The sequence below is a fragment of the Medicago sativa genome, chromosome 4 (assembly GCF_051527215.1).
Source record: "Medicago sativa cultivar Bolivia chromosome 4, Bolivia_mono, whole genome shotgun sequence".
Taxonomy (NCBI): Eukaryota; Viridiplantae; Streptophyta; class Magnoliopsida; order Fabales; family Fabaceae; genus Medicago; species Medicago sativa.
The window spans coordinates 34636826-34648627 of NC_140752.1; the positions used below are offsets into that span (position 1 = coordinate 34636826).

At 36.2% G+C, this 11802-nt stretch overlaps 1 pseudogene across 1 annotated transcript; it reads right to left on the bottom strand.

The window, feature by feature from the left end:
* Positions 1-9626: 9626 nt before the first annotated feature.
* Positions 9627-10899, bottom strand: LOC146928986 (large ribosomal subunit protein uL3z pseudogene; annotated as a pseudogene). The gene has a single exon (XR_015005914.1). The product of XR_015005914.1 is annotated as a large ribosomal subunit protein uL3z pseudogene (transcript).
* Between the last annotated feature and the right edge of the window lie 903 nt (positions 10900-11802).

The window sequence follows — 11802 nt, forward strand, 5'->3', positions numbered from 1 at the left end:
GTAAATTTTGCAAGTAATATTGAAATAAAATGCAGAGAAAGATGCAATTGATCATAGACAGTTCAAATGACTTGAAGTGCAAGAAAAGAAGAATTGAGTTAGTATTTTTAGGTCCAAAATTAGGGTATAACAGACTTGTATATATTTTGTCTTTTTGTGTTTGCAGGGATGAGTTATAGCTCACTTCAGACATGTGGTTCCGAGGTCCAGATATGTAGATTACGACCGGGAGGACCCGTATGTGGGTAGATGGAAATCTCAAAGGGGGTTTGCTGATGCTGACCACTTCATAGGCTTGTTGGACTCGATGGAGCATTGGCATGTCACCAGTAGCCAGTACGAGCACCGAGGAGATGTGACACCTTTTCAGAACGTGTGTTGGTACTCCGGATGGATCGCGGTAGGCAGCCAGAGGATGGTACATCACTTGCCGGAGCGGGTGCTGAGGCAGTACAGACATGTTCAGAGGGTTCCCTGACCTCCTACTGATGTTATGCCTCTTGCCCCAGCAGATGTGGCTGCTGCCTTCTTGGAGTTTGCTCTGCATGTCGTTCCCTACCAGCAGAGGGGTGGCCAGGTCCCAGACGACGAGCCTTGGAAGCATTCAGATAAGTACGTCAGGTGGTTCTACAGTGTGTCCCATCCTCTCATCGTCAACCCTGCTCCAGAGCCTGATATTGTCATGCCGAGACCTGGCTACCAGGATATTCTTGTTGACCAAGGGTGGGCCAGACATCCGCCCGATCCATTGCAGATCATCGGCAACATGAGAGAGAGTGGAGCATGCGATGGGGATTCTAGAGGTGGTTTCTAATCCACTCTTCTTTGGCATTTTGGAGGGCCTCCGTACCAACTATAGCATGTTTAAGCAGCAGCCGGTTCCGAGGAGGAGGTCTAGGAGTCCACATGAGGACCAATAGTGTCATATTTTAGGATTACATTGTATGACTTTTTGGATATATTTGTAGTATTTTATCGACTTTTTGGTTGTTACATTTAGGTCTGGCATTTTGTATGATATTTACATTTGCGTGGTTGCGCCTCTTTATGACATTTGCGTTAATTTTCGTTAAAATTGCATTTCTAAATTATTATTGAATGAATGCATGTTCTCTAAATTAAGAGTTTTGGTTGAATCAATGAATGCATGTATTGTAAAAAGGGAATGAAGGAACAAGACAGTAGCTAGTGCCACTGCTATTTTGTTCTGGTGCCACTACCAGTCTGTTTTGCTGCAAGCTAAGCACCAGCAGCAGCGTGAGTTAAGTCACGCTAGTTTTAGTACTAGCGTGAGTTAAGTTGCGCTAGTGTTAAAACTAGCGTGAGTTAAGTCACGCAAAAGATCCTAGGAATGGGTTTGCTCTGAACCATGGTTTACACTAGCGTGACTAAAGACACGCTACGTGACTTAAGTCACGTGATATTTTGTACTAGCGTGAGTTGAGTTAAGTTGCGCTACATTACTTAAGTTACGTACGTTTTGTACTTGCGCAAGTTAAGTTGCATAGGGTCATATGTGTAATTTACTTTGGAAGTGAGGAAAACTTTTTGGGTAAAGAGCATAATTCAATAAGAAAAGACATAGAAGAAGAATCTCAGAAAGAAGAGAATTGATTCAACATATTTCACACCCTCTTAGTCACACACATTCACTTATATACCCACTCTAATTTCTTAATGTGCACCTCTTTTACTCCCTTGTGTCTACGTCTCACATGGTTATACAAACTTGCTGACTTGAACAAGGCCATATAATAATTCGAGTTTTGTTATTTGATAGACATTTCTAAATTGATAGACACTAAAGTAATTCTTACAATCATACAAGGTCATATAATAATTCGAGTTTTGTTATTTGAACAACCATTTGATTGACAACTTTTGGGACAACTATAATTTTACAAAGAAAAAGAGGTATTTGCACAAAAACCAAAGCAATAGAGAAAGAAAGTAAAAACATAATGTGAGCATGAGAGAGAAAGTTGTCACAAAAGTTGTCAAAAAGTGGTTGTACAAATATCGTTTCTCTAATAATTCAGATTGCAATTAGAAGATACTTTTTTTTCTTTAATTTGTAATTCAAACCATTATTTACTCAATAGCCCGTAGAATTACTATATTTATAGTAAAGGAATACCACATATACACCTTTTTTTTTTAGGCCAAAATAGGAAATATATAAAATAAAAAGAAACATATACAAAGATTGTGGGGACATGGACCTGACCCAAGAAAAACACAAACGGGAATACATCGTGATAAACCAGTCCAAGTGGATCAAATCTAATCTGTCGTGACAAAAATTCACTATTCAAAGGCGCAACCCAGCGAACCCGCGTACGGGCGCGAAACCGAGTTACAAAAAAGTATGAAAAGTGAACACTGACAGAAAACGATTAGAGTTTGAGAATGGCGAATGGATCGACCGCCAACGCGGTAACAAATCCAAGTAACAACAGCTCCCTGAATAATAGCAAGCATCAAAAGCTCTTTCGAGCCGTACCAGAGTGAAATAGAAACCAATTAAGATTTAAATATCCAATCCAATATTAAAGGATCCTTTGTGAAAAAACTTCCAAAAATTTGTTCACTTTATATATCAACAGTGTTATTATTATTTATTTATTTTTTTGTCAGGTAGCCTAGTGGCTAGAATTCACCTTATAAAGTAAATAATTATTGGGGTGTCCGGATTTCGAACCCCGGCCCCTTCATATAATAATGCATTGTCCTACCAATTGAGCTATGTTCACGGGACATTTATTATTATTTTTAAAGGCGAGAGATCCTGAATGAGGTGTCACCAGATCCTTGTCCACTACCATCTATATTTGCTATTCTCTCACCGTCAGATGGTGATTTTTTGCTTTGATCTTGGACTTTAATTTTTTTAGGCTTAAATATGTGATTCGTCCCTGCAAATAGGGCTCGCTTAAAATTTCGTCCCTGCAATCGCTAATCCTTTTTTTTTTGCCCCTGCAATGTTTAATCAGTTAAAAATTCGTCCTTTGACCCAGTTTAATCACTGCCACGTCAGCAATTTACCAAAATGGCACGCGAAAGGACGAAAATACCCCTGGCTTATTTTTTTTCCTTAAAAAAATTTCAAAATTTTGAAAATTCTTTTTTTAAATTTAAAAAAATCTGAAAAAATCATAAAAAATTTCGGAAAAAAAATGTTAAAATTAAAACTGAAAAAACTGAAATTTTTCCGAGAAAAAATCGTAAAAAAAATTCGGGAAAAATTTGGGAATTTTTTTTTTTTTAAGGAAAAAAAAGCCAGGGGTATTTTCGTCAATTCCCCTGCCATTTTGGTAAATTGCTGATGTGGCAGTGATTAAACTGGGTCAAAGGACGAATTTTTAACTGATTGAACTTTGCAGGGGCAAAAAAAAAGGATTAACGATTGCAGGGACGAAATTTTAAGCGAGCCCTATTTGCAGGGACGAATCACATATTTAAGCCATTTTTTTATGGAAAATGCTACTTCTCAAGAAAAATAGCTTCAAGTATTTTTCAAGACACAGTTGGCAAATTTTAATTGGATGATTAATTTGTCCACTTCCTATTTTTCAGCCACACCTCCTTGAATTGTGGCAAATAGTGCATTGTGATTGGCTATTCTTTATTCTTGAAGAATTCTTGATGTTATTTTTCTAGAGATATAGCATTGCTCTTTTTTTATACACGCTTGCGCCACATAATCACTAAAGCACCATCAAAGCAAGACTCCTTTTTCACCCGTAACACCACCTTTATCAAAACCTGACTCACTTGCTTCACAACTGACAACACCAAAACCAGACACACTTGCTTTGCTAGTGACAACACCTCATAATCCAAAATCCTCTCCCAGACCCTATCATTTGGAAGACACACAAAATCATATCAGAAAACCATATGAAATTATAATAAAGTTGTACACTTTTGGTTCAAATTTGGAAAGCGGAAAATTTCGGATTGCTTATTTATGCACAGAGAGTTCCAGTGGCCTCTTTAAAGTTGTGCCTAATGTAATCTATCCATATTGTGATCGTATATTTGAATTTTTCACCTAATATATTCTCTATCATTTTAAGACTTAAGGTTCCTCTTTAATATTGATTTACAAACATACTTTAGGCTAGTGGAATTCTCGATGCAAAAATAAGCAATCCCAAATTTTCTGCTACCCAATTTTGCACAAAAATTGTCCAACTTTTAGATATCTTCATAGGGTTTTAATTTCCCAATATGGTTTTGTGTGTCTTTTGCACGGTTTCCACATTATGGGGTGTGGGAGAGGGTTCTGGACAATGTGGTCTTGTTTCAGTGTTGTCAGTTGTGAAGCAAGTGAGTCTGGTTTTGATGGAGGTGGTGTCACTGGTGAAACAAGTGGATTCGGTGTTGGTGATGTGATAGTGAACTGAGTCTGATTGGAAGATGTTAAACAGTTATATACCGATAACTAGTAATAGTATCATCATCGGCATCAGCAACGACACTACCTATGATGGCGGCATATCCACGTTGGGGAGTAAACTCATCCGCCTTTTGCTTGCTACCGTACAGAGAAGCATATATGAGCAGAGTCACGACTCTATGTTCCAACCATGATCGATTTTAAGGGAAAACCTCTCCTAATAAATATTCTTTCATAAACATGTTAAAATAAATTTATGTGTGAAAATAACTCTCATTTTACACCAATAACCTCAATTGTACTGTAGTGCACGAATGGAAATGTGATTTGTATTGTAGTAGCCAATATCTTCCCTTCAAACTTATTTGTAAAACATTAAGTATTAATAAGACACCAAATTATTAAAACATAATTCATTATTATTTAGTTTCTTGTGCAGCTTATGATGATTGCATTAAATTAATGAAGATCACAGCAGCTTATGAATCAAACAAGTCGGTGAACAATGGAGGGTGCTCGGTTTCATTGTAATTTGCCTTAGTTATATGCTTATTTTCAGGGAAAACAATAATTCTAGAAGTAAAGAATCCTTTTTCTAGAGTAGTTTTGATCTTAAAATTAACATTATTTAAAAACTAACCATTTATAACATTTTAAATCTTTTATAATTTGAAGTTATTTCAAGATAAGCAAACTAAATATATTGATGTACTATATCATTTGAGTTAGAAACCAGTGTCTGATATTTGAGATCCTTCTTCATAAATTTGTTACTGAGGACTTATTCATATGGTCTGCCTAACTATAGATTTATTGGTAGTGATACCAACTTAATTGGGATCACCTTTCCTATTGTAATGCCTTTGCATTCCGTTTTGAATGAAGAAAAAAAAAATCTTATATAAGAGGACACCAAAAAACCTACATAAGGGACCAAAACATAACATCATATCTGATAACATACTCTTACTTCAAAAACAATTGCATGCCCGCATAAGTAGCAAGCACACTAAAGTTTCTATTTAATGTATTAATTTAACCTTGAGATACGTCCCACAGCATATAATTGAACAAATTGATCCTTGTTGGGCTGGAAAATAGAATATATGCAGCCATAAATAACACATTGAATAAAGACTGTCGATTTATTACTAGGATTCCCATTTAACAAACAGCTAAAGGGAGTACATGAAAAATAAAAATCTATAATAGAAAGAGTTGTTATGCATAAATGAAAAAAGAGTGTAAAAAATCATGAAGGAAAAGGATTAAATATGTGAATGCAAAAAGAATGTACATGAGTTAACCAACTTTTGGAGTACAGAGTGGGGTTCTGTAAACAACATTTGTCCTTCAACCAATGTATAAAATATGGTCCAACAAATCCTCCATGGCATCTCTTCACGTGCAACTCGACCAATAGTGACATTATCAACTCGGGGAATCATCAGATTTGACAAATCATCAAGCACACGTTTCATCTGAGACATATAAAGTCTATTTTTTTTCGCTATCACATCCTTATAAGTTGGAATCGTGCAGAAGAATGGATGTTTTGTTGTTGTTCTTATGGTAAAGTTGTTGGTAACACTTTTAAAAGGCAACCTAGTTGTTGGTAACACTTTTAAAAGGCAACATACATCGCACCAATTGTTTTTTGTTGGCCTCCTTTTTGGCATAAAAGGCAACCTATTTGAAAAATACATGAATCAATTATTTTAACATCATCCATGATCCATCAAATCGAAAAGCATCATCTAAAGATCAATCCTCGTCAAACATGGGCACGTCACCACCGCCACCACTAGGGATGGCAATTGGACCCAGGCCCTATGGGTACCCGCAAAAAATACCCACAATGGGTAGGGTAAAACCCCGCATTTATGGGTTTGGGCACGGGTCCGGGTAATACCCACAAATTTGAAAGGGTATGGGCACGGGTAAGGGTACTATACTGCCCAGACCCGCAACCCCGCATATACTTATCTATATAATATCATAAAATAATTTATTTATTTTTGGTGTATAATTAATTAATTTATTTAGCTCTTTAAGCCTAAACCTAAACTTAAACCAAAAAACTTCTTAATACAATAACAACTCCATCATGCCGGTGTACAATTTTTTAGGGATGTTTTGGATGTTTTTTATTTGACTAAATACTAAGATTCGTACTATTTTATGAGTTAATTTTAAAAAATTTGGAATGTAGTTTTATTTCAATTGTGATGTTTTTATTGTCTTTTCATAGTTAAAGTGCGGGTAATGGGTGCGGGTATGGGCACTTAGGTACCCATAGGGTATGGGGAAGGGGACTAAAGTTGTTGCCCACGAGGGTACGGGCACGGGTACGGGTATTTTTTACAAATGCGGGTATGGGGAAGGGCACTGTAGTACCCTACCCACAGGGTACCCATTGCCATCCCTAGCCACCACTACCACTTGGATACTCCAGATACATATATACCCGCTCGGCGACAATAACTCCCCCCGCTAACCAAATAAAAAAATTTATGCGTGGGTACCTTAGATGTTCTTGTTTAACCTTCACATGTGTGTTCATTTCCGCATATATCCTAGTTGTGCTGAATCCTGGATCTCCTGTTTTCCAGATTCAGGATTCAGCACCACAGCTAGTATAAGTGCGGAAATGAGCGTGTGAAGGTTAAACAAGAACATCTAAGGAACCGACACATTAATTTGTTTATTTGGTTAACGGACAAGTAATTGTTGTGAAGCGGGTATCCGGAGTATGCATGTAGTAGTGGTGGCGACATGCCCATGTTTGACGACGATAGATCTTTCGATGGTGCTTTTCGGTTTGATTGTTCCATGGATGATGTTAAAATAATTGATTCATGTATTTCTCAAATAGGTTGCTTTTAATGCCAAAAAGGAGGCCTGGAAAAAAAGAATAAATGCAGCCACAAATGACACATTAAAGTAAGACTACCAATTTATTACTAGGAATTCCATTTAACAAACAACTAAAGAGAGCAGAAGAAAATAAAAGGTATTATGCATCAACGAAAAAGAGTGGCAAAAAGCATGAAGGAAAGGATTAAGTTTGTGGGTGAAAAAAAGAATGTACAGAAGGTTCACCAAACTTTGGAGTACAAAGTGGAATTGTAAATAGTTTTTGTCCTTCGACTAGTATATAAATATGGACCAACAAATCCACCATATGGCATCCTCACTCTGATAAAAGTCCTCATGTTTATAAGAGAACTTTTAAAATAGAAGTATGCACCATTGCCTCAAGTTTAATGTGATACTCAACAAATCATATTAACTCTAAATCATCAAATAAAGAAAATGTAAAATAAGAACAATCATATAATAACAAAAATAAAGTATATTAACATGGAAAAATTACATGAATGTTAATTATTAATGGTGTAGGCTAAGAATGATTTTGTTCAAAAACATGGGAAGTATAATGGGAAGACCATTGAAAGCCACAAATATAGCAATAATAATCACTTCGATGATAGTTGCTTCTTAAGTTAGATACAGAATTTTCAAACCACGAAACACTTTGATGAAGCATCCAAAATTCAGACAATGGACCCTCTTCTCATTATTTGGCCCAAGTGTCTCATCCGATTTAGCCTGATTGAGTAACACTGCTTTGTAATCCAATGCCACTTCTCTCATGTCCCTCAACTAAATTGATCGTCCACGTTGATTCAATGTCATTTCACCCATTTCCATCAACTACATTAATTCTCGCAAGAAGAATTAAGTTAATATGGAATAAAAGAACCAAATTATTTTGGTTGCTCAATATTGGTGAGAGAGATTTAATTAAGTTGAGGGACATGGATGAATTAATGCCACTTCACCCATGTCCATTGTCTGAACTTAAGTAAATGTAAATGTTAAAACAATATTCAAGAACATCACAACCCAGATCCAAAATCAAAGCATAACTAAGAAATCGATCTTTTTCCGGCGAATAGAAACATCGGCGAACAGGAACACCGAGACGAACTCCGGCGAATGGGAACACCGAGATGAACTCCGGCGAATGGGAACACCAACGAAGAACACGGAAGATGTTGTCAGATATTCTCATCTATCATTATGGTTCCTTTCTCAGCTACTTTTGATGGTCTTTCCGTTTTCAAAGTTGTTGGTTGATAATCTTTTGGTATGTCGATGTTAGATGGGGATTGAAAAAAATTGCTTGGATCCATGGGAATGGGTCTGAGGATGAAGATGAGTAGCCACAGGTTTAGGAATGAAATCAGGGGAAAAATATCAAGCATGACAATCACTAAAATAAGAGTTTCAATCTGAGCCATATCCAATGGTTGATAAAAGACCCTCTCACCCTCAAAAATAAAACAAAATTACATGACACTCATATATACATAACAGCGGATGCCTCCATCAATCATGGAAACTAAAAGCAATAGGAACAACATTCGTAGAAAGCCATAAAAAATAATTATGCTTTACTCTTTAAATGATGTTGTGAGGATCGATGACCGCATTTTTCTTTTTCTTTTCAATTGATGAGAATTTCAACCACTATTTCATAATACGGTCCTAGCATTTAGTAAGAACGTATGGGAAAAAGCCCTTACCACACACTAAACTTCCTAGCTTGAGATACTAACACCACAAAAGACAGATTTTTGAGAAGATTTGCTAGAATAATGAGACTCATCATATATCATGGATGGATCAAAGATAGTAATTAAGATTGTTTCATTTGTGTTGTGTTTTCGTTTGCCTTAACCTAATAAATTGTCCCCATGATCTCATTTACCATCAACAAGAGATTGAGGGTGATCAATTCCTCACTTTGTCAATAGTCAACAAGCAACTCATGATGGTAGTGTAGACAGTCCCACTTAACATTTCTATCTCTCAAAACAACTACGTTGATTATGAAGAAGAAAAAAAAATCACTATTTAGTCTTACCTTAGGGGGTTTCAAAAGTATCATCTAATTTACAACCAACAATTTATCCTCTTCAAAAAAAACAACCAACAATTTATTAATAAAGTTTTTTTTTTTTTTGAAACAAAAGTACTGCAGTTATAAATAGGAAAACTAAAATAACCCGAGTATCGAGTTAATTTTTTTTTAGAATCAGCAAATTTTATTCACTACGAGCGCGTGTAAGAAACACTGCTAAAACTCGCAAAAACAGACCAGCAAACACAAAGAACTCCAAAAGAGCAGAAAACAAGTTCAGATGTAGACAGTACATAGTTTAAAACAGATGGTAACAAAACATGAAAAACAAGTTCCCATCATTTCAAAACTACTACCATAATTAAGCTTTGAGGCGTCCATAGAACTTTTGCTTCTCTGATGTTGTCTGGAAACGACCACGTCCAAACTTGGAAGAGGTATCGATAAACTTGAGTTTGATATCCTCAAGAGCAAGACGAGAAGTCTGCTTAAGAAGGGACTGGCGCAGAGTAATAACCCTCTTCTTAGGACCAACACAGCCTCCCTTGATCATCAGAAAATCCTCCTTGACAATACCGTAGTGTGGGAAACCACCCATAGGTGTAATGTCTTTCTCAGTCCTATCGAACTCAGTCTGGGCGCCATGGGTCTCCTCTCCAACTTTGCCGAGCTTGTAAATTTTCTTGTTCAGCTCAGTTCTGTGATGGTATCCGTTCTGACCAGCTCTTGCAACAGTGAAAGAAACTCTAGCAGGATGCCAAGCACCAATACATGCAACCTTCCTTAAACCCCTGTGAGTCTTACGAGGAAGACGAGTAACACCCCAACGAGTAACAACACCTTCATAACCCTTACCCTTGGTCACTCCAATGACGTCAATCATTTCATCCTTCTGGAACACAGCATCGATAGGAACCTGCTTCTCAAAGAAACTGTATGCAAAGTCCACCTTCTGTGCGATGGTACCACCGTTAACTTGAATTTCCATGATATGGGCTTTCTTCTGCTTCAAACCCTTCATTTTCCTGATCTGAGTGTGAGCCAACACACGGATAACAGTTGCATACTTCTTCAGTTTCTCAAGCTGGGTCTGAATGTTTTTCTTCCCCTCATCACTTTTATACTGCTTTGAGTAATTGCGGAAAGCCTTCTGCATGGACTTGCACCAGTCCGTGTAAAACCGACGCTTAAATTCCTCACTCAAATGCTGAGTCCAGACAGTGTTCAATGTTCGGAGACCACGGGGAGTTTTCACATAGCCCACAACACCGACAACAACCATAGGAGGGGTCTCAATGATTATCACGGGCTCACAAGTCTCCTTCTTGTGAAGCTTGGATCCTGGCTTCTCGACTTCTCTGACAATGTGTGTCATACCAGCCTTGTAACCCAAGAAGGCAGTTAGCTTGGGTGGCTTGGTTGGGTCATCCTTAGGGAAAGCCTTCACTTTTCCTCTGTGACGAGCAGCACGCTTTCTTGGGAGAAATCCCAAAGAACAGTGTCTTGAGTGCTCGAACTTCCTGTGAGACATCTTCTTCTTCCTAAGCTGTGTACACAGACCCTGATTGATTATTAATAAAGTTAAAATCCAATAAAATAATAAAAAAGAATCGAATGACCCAGAACAAACAACAAGCATACCAAACACACGACACACAATCATATTATTATTAAGAAAGAATGGTTTCATTTCATCATCTTAACATTCTAAAAATAATTCATCATTTTTTTTTCTTCATAAAAATAAATCCAAAATAGCACCATCAAAAAACTACACATTGAATCATAACCCAAAACAGATATTAATAAACACCCAAAATTATTTCAAAAAAATTATTTCAAAAAATCTTAAAATTATTTCAAAAAATTTAACACCCAAAATTTGTTTTTTTGAAGAAACACCCACAATTTATCAGCTGGTAAACAACCATATCAAGTATTAATTTTTTTATTTATTTATAAAAGACAGTTTTCCTTTTTGTTTCAAAAACATTCTCAAATCAATCAAAATAAATGTAGACGTAGTGATCAAAACAAATTTTTTTTTTTTTGACAAAAAACAAAATAAGGAGACCATAAAATCACTTTACAAGAATAACACAAATTATATTTTTAAATTTATGTAATCAGAAACTAGAAATCGTTATTTGGTCACAAACATATCTATATAACTAAAGAAAAATTGTACAAGACCACAAAATCCATATACTCATATACACGTAGTTATTTACACAGTTTGGTTTCCACAATTCATCTTAATTTACTACTACTAATCTAGATGTTTATATTGTCTAGACAGATGACAATATTAATAAAAGAAATAAATCACAATTATTCAAATTCAAAAAAAGTCAACAAGTTTAATTCAAAATTAAGGGATTCTTTTCTGTCTACTTTTAACTCATATTAACAAGCAATAAATCCTTTAAGCCTGATATTAATCTCTGTTACAGAAGCAACCAGAAAAATC